Below are 24,226 nucleotides of genomic sequence, written 5' to 3'. Positions count from 1 at the left end.
AGTTCTAAATTCATATTTTCTGTCTGCAGAGCCAAGGTCTGCTAAGATTGACTTAATTTCTAAAAACCTGCAGAGCCATGAAGTGCATATGACTTTTATGTTTCTTAAGCATGCACTGGAACCCTTATTGGAGTTCAACATCCAGCTTCAGAGCTGAGAAAGTCAGCTACTGACACTGCATGCCACTGTGCATAAACTCCTGCAGCAGTATGCTGGCAGACTCCTCAGACCTGCAGCTGCTCTCAGAAAAATCAAAAACAGTGATATGTCAGTGTTGACTGACAGTAGCTGTGTTCTACCAAACAGTGAACTTCGTATTGGTTATGAAGTCAAGCAGTATATGAGCAGTAATGAGGATGATATTGCCGGCACAGTCATTGAATTTAACTTTTATAAAAAAGTTACAGCTTTTTATGCTGCAGTGCTGCAGAAAATGCTGAAAAAGCTTCCCATGCAGGATCACTTACTAAAATTGGACATTTCTTCGGGATTTGTCAGGGATGTTGGTTTCTATCTGTGTGTGTGTGAAAATGATGTTGAGGCTAAACAATTAATTGATAACTTTACTCAATATCAGATCGAGGACACAGGGAATCTGACAGGCCCAGTAGATGGGCCCCACTCTTGTGTGTCAAAGTACTGGGCACACCTTCTGAGGGACATTTGCACTGAAGGGAAACTGCCACTATTTAAGCAGCTGATGATGAGTCTACTTTGCTTGCCACACTCAAATGCACAAGGTGAAAGAGCATTTAGCATGGTGCGGGAAGTGAAAACTGAACTGCGTCAGTCTCTGAGTATAAAAACATTTAACTCTTTGTTGGCAGTTAAAAATGAATGAAGAACTGGACTGCTATGATGTTAAGCTGCTAAAACATGTTTTAAAGGCTGCCAAGAAAGCCACAACAGCATACAATAAGTCTACATCTGACGTATGACAGGATGCTGTTTAACTTGGTCTAACTAAAATCATTTGTGTTACTTGTAATATGTCTGTTTATAAAATGTAGTGAATGTGATTTTTATTTTTGTGAAGTGCTGTTTCATTTACTTATGGTGTGGTTATGGTATTGCAGATTATAAAATAAAGGTTTTGGATCTGAGAAGTGTGTCTTATTGAATTTTACAGATGTTCTACCATGCTCCATGGCAATGGCATGTTTAGCACAGTACAAAAAATAGGGTGTTCCACATTTTGACCATTTCTCACACATTGTTAGGGTCTGTGTTCCACACTGGCCTCTTAAGAGGTTGAGACCTATGGGTGTGCATATAAATAGTTCTTACTCATGGCTAAATCTTCATGCAGAGATGTTAATACTTTTAACCAGAAGTCAGTTACTGCATCTGTGCCTGGTGTTTTCCAATTAGGAGCTTTTCTTGACTTTGCTTCATTCTCTCTGGCCGTTACTTCATTCCATTTCATACCATGTAGATTTGAACTTCTTATTCTTTCTTTTACCTTTTCCATCCATTTACCATCATTGCTATGTTCCACAGGATCTTCATAGATATTTCTCCAAAATGTATCTATTGCTTCTTTTTTTGATGGTGTTTCAATTCCTTTTGCCTTGTTTCCCAATTCTCTATAAAATGTTTTTGGGTCATCAACAAATTGCTTATTTTGCACTTTTCCTTTATATTTGTCTATGTATCTCCTAAGTTTTTCTGCCTATGCTGATAGCTTTAGTTTATTATCTGTGATAGAGAGACAGAAGTGATAAAAGCAACATGCAGAATTATAACAGATCAGGACCTATCCTGCACTAGGATCTGCTCCTTCTTCATACTCTTATAACAGTCACACTTCTTGTCTTAATTGCTTTATAATTTTCTCTGTTCAATACCTCCATGATGGCATTTGATTTCTCCCCATCCTTTCCCTTACTGCCCCATATTATTTTGGCAAGACTTTATCCGTTATTAATTTGGCTGCACATGCATTTCTATGGACAGCCCTAATTACTATTAATTTGTTTTATCAATCTTCTAACTTTTGGGGATTTATTGACCTTCTACAGTCTATTCCTTTCATTGATCTTAATATGTCGGTCCATCTCTATTAAATCAAGCAACTCTTCTCGTAGATAATTTTCTTCTAAACTGAGGGTACATTCATTGTTCTCCATTTCCTAGGGGGTGTTCTTTTTTTCCTTGTAACAGGTAGGGTGAACACAGATATTGTGCAGCTGTGAGTATAACTGAGTGTGAGTGTGTTTGGGGATGGAGCTATGCAGCCGTGATAAGACGGGACATTTTTATAAAGTACTGAATAGGCTGCCCTACACTTGACTATTCAGTAATCCACTTAGAATGAACTTTTCCACCAAAGTCCACTTAATCTAAGGAATCAGAAAGTCAACACAACATCACAAAACATAGGCTCATGTCTGAGACAGTGTCACTAGAGAGAGAGAGAGAGAGAGAGAGATAGAGAGAGAGAGACTGCAGCGGTGCACCCAAACATGCCCACAGATGTGGTGCTGCATTCTTAAACTACATGTTTTGGGTGACAGTATAAAAACACTCATAGTGAGGTCTAGGGCCATTAGGAGGGTACAACATTTGGGCTAAGTCAAGACAGCAGCCTCTGCAAACCTAGGATAGCAGCATAAGCCTGGAGTATTGTGAGAAATGCTTAGCCAGATCCCCCAACAGACTCTGCTTTTCTGAGGGAGAAGGATGAGAGACAGGCATAGCATTCTCCATGATGTCCTATTGGAAAAGGTAGAAAGTACCTCAGCTACTGATCTTTTTATCGATTGTAGCAGACACAGCTAGATGTGATGTCTTTATTGGAAGTTGAAGTCCAATGCTTTGCTAGCAACTCAGAGAACATAATGTTCTTCACAACTCGGGTAGCAGAGCAAGAATCTGTGTAAATAGTTGTACCTCCTGTGGGATTCACATCCCATCATTTGGTGATGCTTTGTAATTTTTTTATTCACTTGTCAACAGGGTAAATCCACTCAATATAAACATACTTTCAGGGATAACTCAGGAGTAATGTACTTGCTCAAAGTCAGGCAGAAATCAAACAGAGGCTGTGGGAATCAAACTCTGGACTGTAGGATGAAGCTTGTTAGCAGCTGATCCTCTGTGCTAAAATGTCAGACACCTAAGGGCAATATTCTGAGAGAGGGGCAAGCCTGAGGTTCTGAACTACCTTCCTTTAGGAGGGGCTTGGAAAAAGTTTTTTTTTTAGTTCTATTGTGAAAAAAAGATTAACATGCAGAGATCCAGATTTCCTCTCAAAAGCAGGTTGAATGCCAGTGACTATATGTTTTCCCAGCAGTTACAAAGTTGATGCTCTTTTTGTCAGCATGCCCCAACCCTAAGAAAAGCAGTTCTTTGGCTATGTAATCCATCTGTGCAAGTACTTCTCAGTAGCCACAGAAGGTCTCTTCCTGATCCTAGCGTCAATGAAACACAAAGGACATATGTTTTCTATTAGATCCCACTTCATTCTTTTTCATTGCTGAGTCCTCCCGTATTATTTAGGCTAATTACTATATTAACATGATTGCACTTATGCCTTTCTAGTTTTTTCTCTAAGTTACAAACACTTGGAAGTTATACACATTCTGACAAGGGTGCACTCCTAAATACAATTGTGAACCAACATTTGTTACAATGAAAAATTACTACATGGCTTAATTTCAGTAGAAAAGCTTTAAAAGTTCCTGAAACTAAGTTACAGTTACCACCTCTGCTGCTATTTCCAGATGAGGGATCAGCCGGAAAGATACTTAATGAGAAAGTGAACTTGGAGTTCTGAACTCCACTTTAATCTAGACGGCAAAGGCAGCAGTGTCCCCTCTCACATGACATAGAAGTTGAACCTGCCTGGTTTCTAACAGTCATGTGACAAGTCATAGAAAGTGTTTCCTAACGTAATCAGTGAGTTGAGCACAGCCCTGAAGGCATCAGGACTTCAGAAAAATCCACTCAGAGTCAAAGCTCTACTTGACAGCACAGAACGCAAACAATTCCACAACGTGACCTCCACTCTTCTCAGGTAACTGCTACCATATGTGTGTTTTTCTCCCTTTCTTTCTGTTTTCAAACTGATGTCAAGAACTGACAATTATAAACACATCAGATGAAACCATTTTTCATCTAGCTTCATTCTTCATTAAATGTACTTCCCTCTTAGTATAATTTAAGTTTAATGGGAAAGGAAACTTGCAAAGGGGCTATGAGGTACACAGAAGCAGAACTACCTTGAAATTTTAAAGAACTAATGTTCACGTTCCTCAGTTGTCATTTGGAATACAGTATGGTGTGTAAAACATGCTGTATAAAACTGCTCATATTCCCTTAATTGCTTCACTTATTAGGTACTTAAGTCTGAATCATACCTCTTGACTGTACAATCTAGATTTTTGCAGAATGTACAGATTCTTGACTAATATTTTTTATGCTTTTCATAAATTTGAGGTTTTCTGGCAAATAATTGGCAAAACATTGAGGGATGAACTTAGAAAAATAATGACAGACAAATATTTGAGTCCCTTCAAAAAATGCATGTGAATACAAAACCTGTTATTCTAATAATAATTAAAACTTGTCCCTATTTTGCCCCCCCCCCCATTATTTATAGCTTTGCCCAGATTTCTTGCTCTAAGAGGTTGAGAGGTATGTCTGAAATAAACTTTAGCAGCTCTAGTGCTGTTTTTATTTATGTTTGGTAATGAATTAAGTGAACTGTCCAGGGGCCATTTTTGGCTGTAATCCAAATCACTGGCACACAAACATACAGGCAGTACAAGTTAAAATCATGGAAATAACTTAAAACTAGTCCCTTGCAGTAGCTTATGATAAGTAATGTACTGAGTAGAGAGCAAAATTCTCTGCAGCCGTTTACAGGGAGGGGGTCTGGTCAGGAACTGATGTACAGAGCATGTCTGGACCTGAGAAATATGCGAGTTTGAGGTACTGATTTAAGGCACAGTGCGAAACAGACAGAAAGAGCTGTGCTGGTCTGCAATTAACAGTGGGATGGGTTAGAAAGGAGATTGTTAGTTGCTGGAAAATGTGTAGGTGGGATGAGTCAGCAAATGAGACATGGGTATGGTATTTAAAGATGAGGGAGGGTTTTGGACAGGTAGAAGAGAGCTGAGGGATAGTGGACAGAGTGGGATGTATGGTTTAGGGTGCAAGAAAAAATGGACAGAAGGAAGGGTCGGGGGCTATGATATAGTGAAGGCTGTGGGGGCATGGCAAAGAGGAGATTAGAATAAGGAAACGTGTGGAGGGGGGACTGTTGTTGCATTGTGATGCTGTTATTTGACTGTGGTAGTGTGTGATATGGTAGGCTGACCATTTGCAGGGTGTGACTAGCTGATCAGCTAGGCCTGGATAGCCATAGAGAATCAGCCCTGTGACCTTCTGGGCAGCACTAGATGCTACTGTGTAAGGTGTGGATTAGCATTTCTTCATAGAGAAGAGTTTCCACACAGGTGTTTATGGTTGTTTTCATTTAGTGTGGGGGTACTGGAAATTTATTTTCTTGGAGTTGGGGCCAATGTTATTGTTGTAGAACATTTCTCCTTCTTCTCACTGCTGTCAGGTGGATAGGTAATCATTTTAAGAAAAAGAATTAAGTACATGCATATAATTCTTTACCTAATTCATTCTGATTGTATGCTACTGTTGGCTGTTAATTTCTAATTTATATAAACTTTTTAGTAAAAAGATTTACAGAAATATTACTTACAGTGGCCTAAAGCAAACAAAACATTAGTAATGTAAAGGCAAAGGTTAACAAAATAAACAGCAATAAATTAACCAAGTTAATAAGGTAACATAAATGCCAGTTGTTCCGGTAAACAACTTACAAACTAAACAAATACAATACTAATTTATGCATTAGTTCAGCATAACGTTGGTTTAAATTTATTAAGATTTTACATATTTATTTCCTAATGCTCTGTAGATACATACATCTATCAAATCCTTGTGAAGAACACTTTTTTAAACCATGCCCTATATCCACCCCTCTATACACATGCCTGCCCAAACTGTGGCTTATCCTATATCGATCTATAACGAATGTCATATAATCAGAACCTGTCCTATCATGTCCTTTGAGGACAGGGATGCCCCCCCCCAGGATAATGAAGTTTTATTGTCTATCCATATGTGCATGATGAGGGGGAGGGGTGTATGCTAAGATGTGGCCCAGTACCAGAATATGTTGGACATCCATGGTTGCAGGGGGTCAGCAATCCATAACTCAAGACTTGACAGGCTAGACCTTAAAGTGTTCCTGAATGGGAGCATGACAGCATCTGTGAAGAAGCTGCCAACCATTCAGCTAGTGGAGTGGATTTTCTTCAGCCTTATGGATTTTCCCTACACATACACATAACGCATACACATAACACATACACATAACATATAACACATGCACACAGCACATTCACATACACATAGCACATAACACATACACATAATGCATATACATAATGCATACGCATAACACATACACATAACACATACATAACGCATACACATATACATATACATACAACACATAACACATACACATAACACATTCACATACAAATACACATAACACATACACATACAAATACACATACACATAACACATACACATACTTGTTTAAAGGATTGGAGTACAGTGGGCCTTTGTGAGGGTAAGTTATGTACATGTCTGAATGACATAATGCATTAGAAGGCTCTCCACCTGTTGTAGCAAGCACCTCCACCTCATTCTGGTCTCCATTTGGGGTCAGGAACAGGATGTGCCCCAAGGCATGCACCACACAAACCCACTCCCAGAGAGAAATTGAGATGAGGGCAGGCAGTTGCCTTGTCACACCTTTCCTTCTACAGTAAGTCCCCTCCCCCAGTGACAAGGTCAGTGTTTGAACCAATGACATCAGAGCTGTAATCAGGCATTTATCCTTCTACACCATAGAACTGGCACTGTGGTAGAGGCTGTTTTAAAGCAGGAAGAGCCATGATGAAGCACCAACATTCAAACAGACAGATTAGTAACACTGACAGTTATACAAGAATTATCACTACACCTAATTCTAGATTAATAAAAGATGACGACGGTTAAAAGGAACACTTGTGACTTTGCAATCTCTGTAATATCAGAAGGAGTGGTACAGAGGCATTCAAGAGGGCATGGAACATGTGGAAAAAGTGTAATGGAAGGCAGGAATGAAGGACAGTGAGAGAGAGAAAGAGAGATAGAGAGATAGATAGAGAGAGGGAATGATGGAAGCCCATAAAAGGACAGACTAGATAGGCTTTTGTCTGCTTTTGCCATTAAGCAAATGTTATGGATGGCACAGTAGTGCATTTGTCACCTCACAGCAAGAGGTTCTCCTGTTCAATTCTTGGCTGGGGTGCCTTCTGTGTGGAGTCTGCATATCCTCCGTGTATTTGTTTGGGTTTCCTCCCATGTTACAACGACATGCATCTGGAGCGTTTCTCCCCAGGCCTCCACTGGCTTTGTTCCAAGTCGAACTCTCCCAGTAAACAAATATTAAATAAATAAATTTAATGACTGCACACAAAACAGGGTTTGCTGTAAGGTTAGTGGTGCTGCATTTGTACACCTGAAGTAAGCATCGACTGATTTAGTGAAGTATTTTTTAGCACTTTTAATTTTTACTGACTCTGCTAGCTTCTTCTTCATAGTTCAACTTACAGTTTTCTTTCCTCTCACTGACAAAAGTTCACCTGCCTGTTCACTTCCACTGATCATGATTTACCCTTGTATCTCCACTTACCCTATCCCAGGTTATGTCCGTTCTCTGTAATACAAGGGGCATTTTTTAGTTCTTGTAGGATAACTGTTGCAGTCTTGGGCTCTTTACTGAACACCTTCTGCTTGAGTAACATTACATGGATATTAACATTATCACACAATCTCAGTGAAAATACAGACATACTAGTTATTTTATACTGTATTACAACAGAAACTCTTCATTAAATGGTTGTTGTTGCTGTGTCTTTCGGCTTTTCCCGGTTAGGGGACGCCACAGCGGAACTCCGGTCCGCTAATGATTAAATGGTAGATTAACTAATTCTTATAGCAAATGAAAATGAAAACTCCCCCAGCAGTTTCTCATTGACATGTACCAGAATGTTGATAACAGTGGTCACCAGTCCCCATTACAAACCTTATAGGCAAATGTACTCGTGCAGAAGGACATGACCGTCCAACTACTTCTTTGTTATACTGGCAACTGCCAGAGCAAGTGGTAATAGTACCATGTGACAAACCACAGCAAAGATTCTGTAGAACAAACTGGCACAAAAATCCAATGAAGTTAATAAAATTAAATTATGAAAGGCAGTACTTAAGAATGGAGAGCAGTCTGTTAAACAACTAATACATTTCATACTTCAGCACCTGAGTGGAAAATTAAACACTTTGTCTCTTTAGATAAAGGAACGACTTGCAACCATGCGCTTTCCGTCCACTAGTTTTATTAAGAGAGGCAATGTCCTGATGCTGATGTCACATCAGCATGTGTGAATGAGCATATACGAATTAAATGCCTAGGATCACTTGAACAAGATGGCAGCTTATGGAACAGGTCTGAATTACTATGAGACAGAGTGACCTTAAAGCTGATTATAAATGTGGGCTTGTATAAATACTGTAGAGTTTTATGAATTGGGGGAGGGTGGAATGGCAAAGAAAATGATTTTTGTATATTTTGCTCTTCGTCGTATTTTTTGACCAGTCCATATCTTTGGCCAGGTTATAGTTGACCGATTAACCTACACTCAGTATTTGTACTTTAGTCACATTTTCTTGGATCAGGATAACATTTCACATGTTTATCCTACCAGTTGTCTGCTTTTAACACGGGATAGACAACTGTCCAACTTTTTATAATTAAGCAGGGAATTAATGGTAATGTATTTCTTTTGAATATGTTATCCATTATTGTTCTAAACTGCTTGATCTGGTGAGGATCATTGAATTAGGAGGTTGTACAGGGTACACCAGGCCTCCTCATCCCTAGCAACAGTCTCAAGCTCTTTCTGTGGAATCCCTATGCATTTATACGTAAGCTGAGAAAACCCTCCAATATGTCGTGGCACTACCTGGCATCTCTGTTGACTGTGCCCAGTACACCTCCCACTGAGCGCAGTCAGGTAGCATTCTCACAACTTGTGCAAATCAGCTCATCTTACTCATCTCAACACACATGGGAATAGGCTGTATGTACAGCTGCTCTGTCTATCCTGGGCAGTGAGCCTATTTACCTGAGAAGGGACTTGATTTCTGCCATTTGCATCCATGATCACATCTTCTGGGTCACCACCCCAAACTCATGAACCCAGATAAGGACGGAGACACGAACTGACTTGTAAACTGAGAGCTTTATCCTATTACTGATCCATTGATGCATCATCACAGTCTAGTACAACACCACCAGCTAGTACAGCTATCAGTGTACCCATCTGGTGGTCCATCTCCTGGTTTCCTCTGCCTTCACTTGTGAACAAAATCCTTGGATACCATTCCTCTCCCCACCATTGGAGGGCAGTCTGCTCCATTCCAGGAGGGAACTATGAACTCCTGACTGGAGATGCTAATTTTCATCCCAGCCACTTTGCGCTCAGCAACAAACTGTTCCATTGTTCATTACAAATTGCAACATCTTCAGGCTAATAGGTCAACATAATTTGCAAACAGCAAATATAGTACCCAGCCTCATTTCCACAAATTGGATATTGTTCAGACCTTGGCTACCGCGTTATATCCTATTCACGAAAATCCACTCTGAATGTGTATGACAATGCTGAGAACATGAGCACAGTGGCACAACTGTCACTACTTAAATACAGGGACTGAACGGCATTTAGCAAAGGCCATGGGACCCAATACTGTTACAGCATCTCCCACAAGACATTCCAGAAAAAATGCTTATAAACTTTTCAAAGTACACAAAACTAATATAGACAGATTTGTCAAACTTCCATGATGCCTCCAATATCTGTGCAAGGATAAAGAGTTTATCCAAAGTTTCACAACCACGACAGAATCCATGTTGCTTTTACTAACCACTAATAGACAAAGCCTCCTTTTCGGCACTGTGGCATATGCTTTACCAGAAAGACTGAGGAATGTAATCCTTCTAGAATTGGAACACATCATCCTATACCTCTTTTTGAACATGGGGTCCACTATCTCAGTTTGCTGATCCATAGATACTCCTCCAGCCTTCCACACAGCAGTATAAATATGAATTAACCATGAAAGTTCCAACAACTTCCAGCACTTTTCCACATTTCCAACCACATCTCATCCACTCCTGTAGTCTCGCAGCAGTGGACCTATTTGTCACACACTGACCTCAGCTACTGAAATGGAATCAACTCAATCTGCTTGTACTGCTGCCTTCTCAGAAGAGGTCATGTCCACTGGATTCAGGAGTTCTTCAAAGTTCAGCCTTGCTGAGAACAACCAGGGCACTGTATTCGGAGATAAGCATTGATACCCTAAAGTACTAAAACAAATAGTACAGAGAAATTAAGTTACATAAGGACTCAAAGAACATAGTGATATTCCTGAAGTAATAAATGTAGCAACATGTGTAAATTAAGTCACTTAAGGAGAAAAGGAGCACCACATCCACAGATAAGCACCGATATCCTAAAGTAATACAAGAAATAGCACACAGAAATGAAGTCACATAAGCAGACAAGGGATATGTCATTCAGAGATAAGCTTGCAGTTTCCGAAAAATAAGGTAACAGCACATAAAATCTAACTCAGTTCTTGGGGGGTCCACCTCACAGAGTTCCAGATTGAAAGCATTCTCCTACTACTGCTCATGGCAGTTCAGAAAGGGAAGGGGAGTTCACCTTATAGAAGTTTTAAGTGAAAGGTAATGTTCTGCTACATTTACTGCTTATGACACTTCAGATGGATTGCCACAACAGTGGGATGAGTGTTTAAGACAGACAGAGAGACAGAAATTGCTGTACTGTAAAGAAAGCCTACAAATAATTCTATGAATCTGACTTAAACTCAATGACAGTGGCCTACATACATAGAGAGAGAGAAACTACACTGATACCAGAACACATATTTGGCATTTGCATGGAGTGCCAGGTATACACAGAACACCAATGGCATTTGCATGGAGTGCCAGGTGTACTCAGAACACCTACTGGTATTCACATGGAGTGCTAGATATACACAGAACACCTACTAGTATTTACATGGAGTGCTAGATATACACAGAACACCTATTGGTATTTACATGGAGTGCCAGGTGTACTCAGAACACCTACTGGTATTCACATGGAGTGCTAGATATACACAGAACACCTACTAGTATTTACATGGAGTGCTAGATATACACAGAACACCTATTGGTATTTACATGGAGTGCCAGGTGTACTCAGAACATCTATTATTTATTTGCATGGAGTGCCAGGTATACTCAGAACACCTACTGGTATTTGCATGAAGTGCCAGGTATACTCAGAACACCTTTTACTATTTGCATGTCGTGCCAGGTATATTCAGAACACCTATTGGCATTTGCATGGAGTGCCAGGTATACACATAACACCTGTTGGCATTTGCATGGAGTGTCAGATTAGCACAAAGGGAACATCCCCGAGTAAGAGATACTAAACTTCTACAAAAACAACTTAAAATAAATATTAGAAATGAAGGATATTTGTTTATTAAAAAGAAAGTGTGCACAAAAATGACAATCTGCAATGCAAAGCACCCTGTAAAAATCAGAACTGTATTTTATGATCCCAGAGTTTGCAGCAGAGACATTTAGTATTATAGGTCACTGACTGCTGTGTGGGCTTCTCATCCAGCAGTCATGACAGTGTATCAGCATGTTTGTGGTGGTTTGTTCTCTTGTATCGTCAGTATAGTAAGAGGATCCCCTTAGGAGGAGAAACCAGCAATGTGGAATTGAAGACCTCTTTTCTTGTGCTGAACAAATCTAGCAGTAGCAGGTGATGTTTACCCAGTGTAAACATTGTTCTTTGTAATATCTGGATGTATACTTTACCTCTCCAGTTGTAGGAACTGGATGTATACTTTACCTCCCCAGTGTAGGTTGAAGGCTGTTCTGTCTGCACATGTTCGCATTCAGGGTTGGTTAGTAACCTTGAAGCAAGTGCATTAGGTCTCTGTGTACAATCCAGGAGCCCGAGACAGAACATTATTGGTTCCATAATGTGAAGTATTACATGTTGTTAACTTAGTATGACATAAAGGATCAAACTAGATAAGAATGTAATCTGATGTCATCCTTTTTCTGTCCTATCACAAGTGGGATCACTGCCTTCCATCCATTTCCATGAAGATGTATCGCTAATGAGCAGAATAACTACATCATATCCATTCAGGACTGTTGTTCCGCACTCCAGCAAATAAGATCAGTGAGCTGTTAGAAACATGGCAGTGGTTTATCAGACCTAGGCATGATCAAATTTGTTGTGCCTCTTGAGGCCTAAATACCTTTAGCATGTGTTTCTTATCTTGTTACTCGGATAGTGCATTCTGGTCATTCACAAGTTCACGATATTAAATTTTGCTCACAAAGCAAAATATTGTTCTTGAAAATGTTGTACTTTTCTTTGTTTGTTTGAGATACCTACTCTATTAGCCTAACTGAACTTTGTCCTTTCTTATCACTATCCTCAAGGAATGCTAAGAATTTTTTTCAAGGACCCTGGCCCATTGCCCATTACCAAATGGCAGGTGCAAATGCCACTTCATGTTGAGGGGCATGGTAGGCATCTGACCCTGTATGACAAGCAATCAGTTTGTGTTTGTGAGTTAGTAATTGTAGAATCGAGCCGGTAAAGCAGTTTATCAAAGGTGTCAGTTCAGTAAATAACTTGTGTTGCTACAGAATAGTTATTTTCCCAGCCTGAAGACTTTTGGTTAAGGGTAAATGACAGAAACTCGTAGCAACGAACTGTTATAGATCTTCCTGCTATAGTTTAGCAAATAGTTTTGTATAGCAGAGTTATTAGATAAATACAAAATAGCTCTATGCATAGGCTAAAGATCTTTTCTTTTTTGTCCTCAACTCTGAGAGGAATTGTTTTTCTTCAGATTGGAGGGGGTAACAAATGGGCATTGCCAATGGCACAAACCGAACCTGCTATAGGGTGGTAATGGATATTGCACATTCACTACACTTCACTTTGGGCAACACCCTTGCACCTTCTAGCTTCTTTACTTTCATCTACAGCTTGTATTTAAGAGCTTAATACCCCATTAACCTCTTCCCCCCACTTTTTCAAATTTCATGTTATCATTTCATTATAATTCAAGATTTGCTTTTATGCACTTTAATGTTCCCCATCAGAAACTTGTTCTCATCAGTGCCTGTGATGTCTTATTTGTGGAAAGATTTTGCTGCCACCTTCAGTTTCTTAACAGAGCATCTGCTAAATTTGTGTTTTGTTAATGCCCTGTAACAAGCAAAATCTGCTTTCTAGAATCAGCATAATGCAACTTTATCCATAAACTCTGTGGTTAAAGCAAGCCTTTATTTCCTAGACTGAAACTAGCCTTTAGCTATATTGCCAAGGTGGTAGCTTTGGTGTAAGAAAAAAAAGGCTTGCTTGTTTTATCCACACATACTTTTTTCTGTGAAGAATATTTTTTTCTTGTAACTGTGAAAGCTCAACTTAACATTGCATAATATGACACACCAGCTTCTGCAATTTGCCTTCTTATAACACAAATTGCTGCTCTGTTCACTGAAAACGCTCTTCACTTGCACAGCTATTTGTAACACTTCTGACTTTATCCGGTGGTATGTGTGGCAATAAATATTCATACTCCTACAAAGAAATCATACACAAAGCAGGTTGTACATGCAGTACACTATCTTACATTTAACTGCTGCCCCTTAAGTTCTGTCATTTCAGTTCATCTTATGAAGTTCTGAGCACATCAAATCATAATATTAATAAACCTCATCTGCCACATAAACAGAACATGTTGGAGGGACAGTTATGTGTCTCAAAGATTACCTCTTCTTAGGAATCGGCTTCCATTCTATGTAAAGCAAAGCTCATATCTAACCGTATTCAAACATAACATGGATCAACGGATGGGAAATCACAAATTTGCCCCTGGTTTGGCACCTATGTCCCCTAATGAACAGGGGCAGCATGTGAACACTTGATGTGTACGCCTATAGTGTAACAATAAAAATAATATAATAATGTAAAGTAAAATTCCTTAGCGTATCAACACATTTCAGCAATATTTTGTTAAATTTGAGGAAAGCTTGGCAAGGTGTAAAATGTCTCTTGAGCTAATAGCCTAGTTACCACCTATGACCCTGTATTTATCATCTATATCTGACCCCTCATTTTTTCCAGTATCCAACCACTGTATGTACATGGTTTGGATCTTGTCATGCTCTATCCTATGTGCACCACTGATATCATTTTTTCAAGCTGTATATTGTGTCAGTATATAGCCCTGTTTTCTAAAATTTTCTAGTTTATTGTTCAAAATAATATACATCAGTGCTTTGTGTGATGCTCAGTCACACCAAAACATGCTTGCTGTTAGGACAGGAGAACATTTTGTTAACAGTACACATCTCTGCATCATGCTGTTATTCGGCTGTATTTGGCTGCTAATTTCAGCAATACTGGTTTGTTTAATACTTATTCAAATGTCAGAGCTGGCTTAGCATGCAGATTCTTTTGTATACTTTCATAACATACACCGCACTGTTTACTTGTCTCAGACATATAAGGCAAAATACTTTTGTATGTCATTTCAGTCCTCTTATGAAATCTAGGATGGGACTCATGGTGGCACATTGACCAAGGAAATGACAAAACTTAGAATGCTGGGTACATTAAATGTTTTAATTATTTATTTTTAATGTATTAACTGCATACAGTACATTATATTCACAAGTAATCCTCATGCATGGTTCACCATAGCTCATCAGTCGTTGGCCGCTTAATTTTCAATCGTATCCCTACCCCCTCCTTCCTCCTGCTATGATTTTCACTCTTCTATTATTTTAATTTATATTTCCATTGCTTTTTATCATTTTCCCTTCCTTCCTTTCCTCATCTAGTCAGTTTTTGCCATTTTCTCCACAGGTCAATGAACCTGTTCTGTAATTCATGCTCCAGTACTGTTGTGTCTCCTTCCATTTTGAGTGATGATGGCTGGTTTTAAATTCCGTACAAAGCAGTCTGATAAGGTTCATTTCTCTTTCCTTCCAGATGTTGTTCTCATTTTTATGCCACATGTACAGAATTCCCTATTATGCTCTAATTCCTTTTGAAATAAATCTCCCCAACTTTTCTCTGTCTGCTTCCAGACTCCTTGTGCCAATCCGCAGTCTCGAACATGTGCTTCATTCTTGCTTCTTCCTCCTGACAGCTGCAGCATCTACTGTCCTCCTTTCTGCCTTCCATTACCAGTCTTATGGAAGTTAGATACCATCTATGTAATATTCTCAGGCTCCTTTACCAATCTTGTGGGGGTTAGATACCATCTATGTAATATTCTCAGGCTCCTTTACCAGTCTTGTGGGGGTAAGATACCATCTATGCAGTATTCTCAGGCTCCTTTACCAATCTCATGGGGTAAGATACCATCAATGCAGTATTCAGAGGCTCCTTTACCAATCTTGTGGGGGTTAGATACCATCTATGTAATATTCTCAGGCTCCTTTACCAGTCTTATGAGGGTTAGATACCATCTATGTAATATTATCAGGTTCCTTTACCAATCTTGTAGGGGTTAGATTATTAGATACCATCTATGTAATATTCTCGGGCTCCTTTATCAACCCGATGGGGTAAGATACCATCTATGCAGTATTCAGAGGCTCCTTTCCGCATCTCATGAGGGTTAGATACCATCTCTGCAGTACTCTCAGGCTCCTTTACCAATCTCTTGGGGGTCAGATACCATCTATGCAGTATTCAGAGGCTCCTTTCCCCATCTCATGGGGGTTAGATACCATCTATGCAGTATTCAGAGGCTCCTTTCCCCATCTCATGGGGGTTGGATACCATCTATGCAGTATTCTCAGGCTCCTTTTACCAATCTTGTGGGGGTTAGATATCATCTATGCAGTATTCTCAGGCTCCTTTACCAAACTAAAAAACAAAAACGTACCAAAACTAACACAGTTGAAGGTAAAACAAAAAACTTTAATGCACACATATGAGTTATCGCTTTCACAGTGTGCTCTCACCGCTTCATCAGACACTAGAGTTTGTCTTTTATGTGCATTAAAGTTTTTTGTTTTACCTTAGCTGTGTTAGTTTTTTTGTTTTTTAGTAGTTTCTTGTTATGGTACCGTTCTATTTTTATTCTCAGCATATTTTTTGTCCTTTACCAAACTCATGGGGTTGGATACCATCTGTGCAGTATTCTCAGGCTTTACCTTCCTTTACTAACCTCATGGGGTTAGATACCATCTATGCAGTACTCTCAGGCTTTGATGTCTCCACTCTGTGTACTTTCTGCAGTCGTCTCACTGGCTGAATTGTGCTGACACTATCCTGCAACTCCCTTCCATCATTCCTCCCTTACCCAATTCTTTCTCATTCTCACTTCTTCAGCCTTGTCTCTTCTTTCCTTTAGCACTTCATAAATGTCTCTTCTTTCCTTTAGCGCTTTATAAATGTGTTTGGTCCTTTGCCTACCTAACCTCTTCTAGCTCCTCAAGGGTCCTACACTTTCTCCTTTTGCCTATCCTTCCTTCCTGCATTTTCCTTTCTCCTGCTGCTCTCTCTGTATTGTTTTTCAAGGTTTCCCAGAGTGCCAAGTACTTACACCACTTTTGTTAACTCTTCCAGTGTTTAAATCATCCCTATCATTCTTCTCTCTGCACAACAAATCTTCCTTGAGTTATTGCACTTCTCCTCCAGATGTATTTTTCCTCCTTATGTTTGCCCCGAATCTTGTGTTTCCCATAGTTCGGAAGTTCTCCTGCTTATGTTTGCCCCGACTCTTGTGTTTCCCATAGTTCGGACGTTCTCCTGCTTATGTTTGTCCCAACTGTTGTGTTTCCCACAGCTCTGAAGCTCTCCTTACCCTTATTTCTCGCATGCTAGTTCTTCTGATGCTTCATTTAAATCCTTTAGTAAGTTCTTCCACTTCTCTCTCCCCTTCTGCTTTCCCTCTCTTCTGTTTATACATTGTGAATGATGTTTTTCCAGCTTCCTCTAGGTTCTGTATCTCACACTCTCTCTCTCTCTCTCTCTCTCTCTCTCCCTCTGTCATGGTGTTTCATAGAGTAATAGATACTTGAGGGACTCTGCCTCTTATCTCACCTATTTTCCATCTCACTTTCTCATTTCCTAATTTCACTAACACTGCCTTTTTGTTGTTGCATCCAAGTCCAGCCATTTCACTAAACTTCTTGAATGCTATGCTTGTATACGTCACGCCATATCACTGTTGCAGTATTCATAACATGTGGGATCTCCTGCCAAGGATAGTCCAATTTATGGCCAGTTTACCAAAGTCTTTATATCCTCCTATTGGCATACATTGTACACTCACATGTGGGGACAAGGCATACTTAGAAATTCTTTGCCAGCAGTCTGAACACCACAGTTGAATGTTTTTTGCTGATTTGCTGGTTTCTCCCAAGCCATTTACAAATAATTGCCCCATTGAGGTTCCTTCTTTTTCTTCATTTACTTGTGTAATTAGAATCTCTGCCATCCAAAAAGGGAAAATTCCAGTGTGGGAGGCAGACTCCCCATAAAGACTATCATGAGAAGTGTTTGTTCTGCCTAGGTGCTTCACACCATCATGCCCAGAGGACCTTTTGTCAAGCTTTTATTCCAAAAATGCTTCACAGTCATCTGTACTCTTTGCCTCTTTATCTTGAGAACCACTGTTTCAAACTTTTGACCCAGGGTACCATGGCCCAATCTGCCTACCCCAAGGTACAACCATCTCTTAAAACCAGCCTCCGCCAGCTGTCTCTATTGAGGTGAGTAAAGACCCCAAAGACCATCTGGTGCAGACATCAGTTTCCCCTTCCATGACCCTGTCAGAGACTGGAATGGACACTGAGGGTGAACCACAGCTGACCATTTCCAAAGAGTCTATGGATGTTCCCCACATTCTGGTGACGGAAGAGGAGAGGTCAGTGGCACCCTTTCTGCGTCTAGGCAAGGGTCCTTGCCTCCTAGGTTAGTCAAAGTGGACATCTGACTGAAGAAGAAGCAGAAAACCAAGCTTATTCCTACCATCATTAAGGATCCTCAGAGGGAATGGCAGGATTTTACTCAGGGCTTGTTCAATGCCCTGATGGCCGTAACACCATTTCAGAGTGTGTCTCGTCCTGCTTCTCCTTGGTCCTGTACTCCAGCTAAAAGGACTAGGGAGTCTGATTCTTTAGTTGAGTAGGTGGATTCAGGGGAGGAGTCATTGGCCATCTCCCCACAGATAACCTCTGCTTTGGACTATGACTCTGAAGAAGAGGATTCCTTTAGCCCTGACTCTCCCTTTGAGGAGTTGTTCTTTGGGGAGGTGGTTCACATGATGGAGTATTTTTAAGTGGGACTGCTCACACACATCTGATATTCAAAAGAGGTATTATGAGCTGTTGCAGATGGAATTTCCTAAATCTTCTGCTGTCCCCCTGTGCTGGATGCCTTGTTGGATAATTTTCTAGCTGCCTTTTTGGCTCCTGATTCCCAGCCTCCAGCCCCTAAGAAGCTTGACCATTTTTATGAAGTGCCTGAGGCCTTTAAGTACCTCTACAAATGCCCTTCTTCAGACCCTGCTGTGGTCTGTCATTCTGCTGACAGACCATCCAAGCTTTTGCCCTCTTCTAAACTCCTTCCTTCTGATAAAGGCAGCAGGGCTATTGAGAGGTTGGAGAAAGTATACACTTCTGCCACTCTGGCCTTTGGGGCCATTAATTATTAAATCCATATGACCAGGTACATTTTGTCTTTTGTGTCACAGCTTTGGGGGGGGGGGGGCTTTCTGCCCTTCCTGACTCTGAAGAAAAGACTGCTGCCCTCTCCTTATTAAGTTCCACTTGTAAGGTTGCCTGTCACTCTGTCAAATGCAGTTATGGTGCAGCTGATGCATCCTCTAGAGCTGCTGATTCTGGGTCAGTTATGAGGAGGTCCTCTTTCCTCATCTCCAGCCTTTACCTGATGATATTAAGTTTAAGTTCCTAGATACTTATTTGGACAATAAGAATCTCTTTCATACAGCTACTGCTTACTTGTTTAGGACTCTACAAGACAAAGGTAAAGTGCTGTAGGATTTTAAATATTTGTTTCTCCCATAGAATAGAATCTCGGAAACTTTGCTACGTATGCCTTTGTGGATAGGCAACCTTGTTAACATTCTAAAGGGAATAAGGTTTCTAAGCATATTTTCACTGATAAACCCACCCAGACTTCTAAAACTCAAAATCCACCATCTCAGGACAAATATTCCTCCATTTGACATATATTCTACCCTCCCCCTCATCTGGGTTCCCCTTTCCCTCAGGCTTTCTATTATCCATCAAGGTTATTTTTTGGTATTGAAACCTCTTTTTCCATTCTTACGTCCTCCTCAACCTCCTCCAAACTAACTTCTTCTTTTCTCTGGGGTTCTGCAAGATTTACTGGATCAGAGCACCATTTGGCCCATTCCTGTATCCCAACGAGGAACAGGGTTTTATTCCAGAATGTTTCTGGTTCCCAGAATAGAGGGATCCTGGAGACCATTCTTATATTTTTCCTTTCTAAATACCTTCCAAAAGATTCCTTATTTTTAGATGCTTTCCCTTCAGTTCTGCTTACCCTCTTACTTCTACAGGCTTTTCTGGTCTCCCTAGACCTAAAGGATGCCTATCTCCATATTCCCATTCACCTTCTGATGGCTATTCCCCTCTTTTCAAATTTCATATGGACAAGGTGTCTCTGTGTACTAATTCTCTGTTTATGCCCAACGTGGCCAATGAGTTCTCTGTTTATTCCTCTCATTTTCAGTTCTCTGCTTTGCCCTTTGGTCTTTCTATGGGGCCAAGGGTGTTACTGAAATTTTTGGCCCCTGTCATAGCCTTTTGCAGGCTTTAGGGAATCCTGATATTATCCCCATATCTGGATGACCTGCTTCTTCAGGATCACTCCTAATCCAGGCTTTTGCAGGATCTGAACTTAACATGCTCCTTCTGTGCAGTTTAGGATTCAACATCAGTCTCAATTAGTCAAGTCTGACTACTTCATAAGACCACATTTTTCTAGGTTGCAGAATTCAAACCATTCCATTGTTGGCTTCTCTTCCTTCTTCCAAAGTTATGTCTCTGACAGCCAACTTCCATTTTCTGCCTCCTCGTTCATTTCTGCAAGAAAATATCTCAGAATACTGGGTTTTATAGCATCTACCATTCCTATGCTCCCCTTTGCCAAGTTTCACATGATGAAACTTCAGTGGTGCCTAAAGATAGTTTGGCTCCAGCACTGCTACCCTCTGGAGTTTCCAGTTCCCTTACTTCCTTGTCTCAAACTTGAGTTGCACTGGTGGATTCAGCAGATTTCCCAGAATCCAAGACTGCCTTTTTAGACTCTTACCCCTAATCAGGAGCTATTCACAGATGCTTCAGATGCTTGTGATCGGGGAAGGGGGGGTGTACCTCTTCCAACAATCTGAGGGTTCAGGGTTTATATGGTGCTCATTCTTTCTGTTCAGGCCTTCCATTGTCTTTTGTCTTCACGTCCTTTAAATGTCTTTACAGACAAAACCACAATCATATTGTAGATCAACAAACATGGGAGCACAATGTCTTATCTTTTTTCGGCCTAGTCCTTAAGGCCTGGGATTTGGCTGTCTGCCATCAGGTAACCCTTCAAGCAGGCTACTTCCCTTCAGAGCACAACTTAGTGCCAGACTCCCTGAAGTGGTCCAGGGCACAATCTCACAAATGGATGCTTCACAGAGAGAGAGAGAGAAAGAGAGAGAGAGAGAGAGAGAGAGATGTTTCTCGACATAGTACATCAGTGGGGTATTCCTCAAGTTGATCTTTTTGCCTCCTCTCTGAAGAGGTAATGTTCTCACTTCTGTTCCAGAGTCCTAAGTCCCTTGACTTGGAAGGTGGATGCCATATCCTTTTCTTGGAAAGGGACGTTCTGACTTCTGTTCCAGAGTCCTAAGTCCCTTGACTTGGAAGGTGGATGCCATATCCTTTTCTTGGAAGGGGACATTCTCACTTCTGTTCCAGAGTCCTAAGTCCCTTGACTTGGAAGGTGGATGCCATATCCTTTTCTTGGAAGGGGATGTTCCAATTTGCTTATCTACTTCCTCCTCTTCTCCCAGGATCCTGCACAAGATCAGGAAGAACTCTCCAAGAATCTTGCTGGGGACTCCCATTTGACCCAGACAGCACTGATTCCCTCTCCTCTTTCACCTGGCCAGGGTCAGTCATCACAAGTTACCTCTCTGAATGGATCTTCTCACACAAGACAAGGGATCTGTCATTCACCCTAACCTGTCCACTCTTCAACTGACACTTTGGATGACAGGATCCCATTTAGACAACAGTTTTCTTGGGGTGTGCTTAGGGCTATGCAGGCTACCAGGAAACCTACTACCAGAAAATGCTATATGACTAAATGGAGGAGCTTTTCTGTTTTGTGCCTCAAGCATTAGCAGCATCCCCTTACAGTGGGGGTCCCTTTGGTCTTTTCTTACTTGTGGGAACTGCTCCATGCTGGCTTAACATATTCAACTGTTAAAGCTCACTTGTCAGCAATCTCTTCTGGTCTGCTCTTGACCCCACCTTTGGTCTCTTGTTTTGAGGTTAAACAATTCTTTAAAGAGATCATGTACATCAGACCTCCATGAAAACCTATTCCTTACTCTTGGGATCTTAAAGCTTGTCCTTGTAAAACTAGCTGAAGTTCCTTTTAAGCCCTGTCTGTTCTTCTTCTTTGCAACATTGCACCGTTATTGGTTACCCTTTCTTCAGCCAAGAGAGTTTCTGAACAATAGGCTCTGATGGCTATTTCTCCCTTTTTGATTTTTCATATGAACAAGGTATCTGTGCATATTAATCCTCCATTTATGCCCAAGGTGGCCAATGAGTTATGTCTTAATCAGTCTATCCAGCTTCCTTTCTTTCTTCCTTCTATGCAATCTGCTTGTGAGAAGGTTCCTCACACCTTGAATCTTCATAGACAGCTCAGGCATTATATGGATAAGAAAAAGTCTGTTCACAAATCTGAGCAGCTTTTTGTTTCCTTTCATACCAGGATACTGGGTTTGGTGGTTTCTAAGCAAACCATCTCTTCCTGGATTTTTAAGGTCATTTCTTTTTATTAGTCCTTTCATGGAAAACAGCTTTCTGCTTCAGTTAGTGCTCATTATAAGATGGCAGTGGCTTCTTCTGGAGCTTTCTTCAATGGTTTGGATACTAGGTCCATCCTTGAAGCTGTCACTTGGTTCTCTGTCCACACGTTTACTAAGCATTACAAGTTTATTGTCATTTTCAGAGTCAGGGCAGAATTTGCAAGGTCTGTCCTTCATGGGTTTGTGGAAGGCTCCTTTAATCCCTTTCAGTAGCTTCGGTAATCTCCTACATGTTATGAATACTGTAACAGTAATATGAAATGACATAGTACAGTTGTGTAAAATCTTACCATAACAGTAGAGAACCTTCTTTTCACTGTTGCAGAATTCAGTCCCTCTGTCCTTCCCCCTTTGTTCGCTTTCTTCTGTGGGGAAATCTTTGCTGGCCAAGGGGTCCTTGACTTTGTCTTCTGTTTCTTTTTTCCCCTCTGGATATGCATGTTCTCCTTTCTATTGAAGTGGCTCTAGTTCTCCTGGGACACTTCTGAGTATGGAGCATTTGTATGTCACCTTTATGCCTACACCTGTGCGGGCAGCATACATCTGATGTACGAAGCTAGGAGTATGTAATGGCTATGATATACTGGCAGGATGTTGGGCTGTCCTTGTCAGGAGATTCCACGTTATGAATACTGCAACAGTGAAAAGAAGGACCTTTACGGTTATGGTAAGATTTTGCATAACTATACTTTTCTATTGCTCCAGCCACATGCTATGACATTAACATGTAGTCTTCTGCATGTAACAAAAACTGAGATTTTATCTTCTCCTTTTCCTCAAGCACTGTTAAATTGTAATTCCATTGCCAGCTTCTCTATCACGAGTGAATAGAGCTGGGGATGGTGGGCACTCGTGTGTGGTCCCCCCCCATGTCTCCTTAGATACTCCTCCATTTGTAAGTATTTCAATTTCTGGACCTTGGCATATAGCCTGCATACAACTTATGACATTTCCCTTATCTGCCATTGCTGTGGTGTCTTTCAAAGAATTCCCACCTGACCATATCAAAGGCCCACTGCAGGGCAACAAGCACAATCACACGTTTCCCTTCCTGTTCTATTCTTTCCTGTGCATAAGTTTGAGCAGGTCCCGTCATTTGTTTCTGCCTTCCTTCCCTTCATGGAGTCATTTTGCCCTACGTTTATTATTTTTGGCAATACTTCATGCAGTCTTCCTGGAGATACCTTTGCCAAAATCATGAGGTTTATATTAGTGAAAGGGACAGGCCTATAATTTCTCACTTCCTTTCTTTTTCCTCCCCTTTTAAGTATGATGGTTATCCTGACCCTCCTCATCCTTTTAGATATTTTGCCCATATCCTGTATTCTTTTCTATTCCTCCCTTTAGACCTTCCACATTTCCTTCTTTCTCTGTTTGGAGAATTCTAGGGAGAATCTGTCTGGCCCCCCAGCGTTCATCTCCATCTTGTATATAGTTTCCTTATCGCATCCTTTGTCACCTCTGCATTCAGATTCCCTCTTTGTTCATCTTCCATTCTTTATCCCCTCTACATTCTTTCCACAGTTCCATTCTGAGACTTGTATTCCTTCCTACTGTATGTGTATCTCCTTGTAGAATTCCTTAAATATTTTCCAAATCTGTGTGTCCTCTTCGAAGTGACAGTTATATGTTGTCATAATGTCTTGCCTTTTGGTCTGGGTTGTTGCTGAAAAGAGTCCTTGGACCAGTCTACCTACCCAGCTAAAGTAAATAAATAAAAATATATACTACATCCCTACCCTTAATCTCTGTATCTCTCTCTGTGTATGCTTTTTCTGTATTTCTTGGTTAGCTGTTTACTTTGCACATGCCCCAGTTCCCATTAGTGGCATCTCCAGTACCATTGTTGAATTTTTTTGCACTGTAGTA

General features: G+C 40.6%; 1 protein-coding gene across 1 annotated transcript in view; it reads left to right on the top strand.

Annotated features, from left to right (window-relative positions):
• The first annotated feature begins 3,884 nt into the window (after positions 1 to 3,884).
• LOC122813980 (arylamine N-acetyltransferase 2-like) overlaps positions 3,885 to 24,226 on the top strand; it is a 32,935-nt gene continuing 12,593 nt past the window's right edge. The window contains exon 1 of the mRNA XM_044086544.1: positions 3,885 to 4,018. The gene's annotated coding sequence lies outside the window, so the exon portion shown is untranslated. The remainder of the gene's footprint in view (positions 4,019 to 24,226) is intronic.

Source organism: Protopterus annectens, chromosome 10.part0 (assembly GCF_019279795.1).
Source record: "Protopterus annectens isolate FY-2018-M chromosome 10.part0, PAN1.0, whole genome shotgun sequence".
In the NCBI taxonomy this organism is placed as follows: domain Eukaryota; kingdom Metazoa; phylum Chordata; order Ceratodontiformes; family Protopteridae; genus Protopterus; species Protopterus annectens.
The sequence above is the reverse complement of the archived record's forward strand: the minus strand, read 5'-3'. Positions and strand labels throughout refer to the sequence as shown.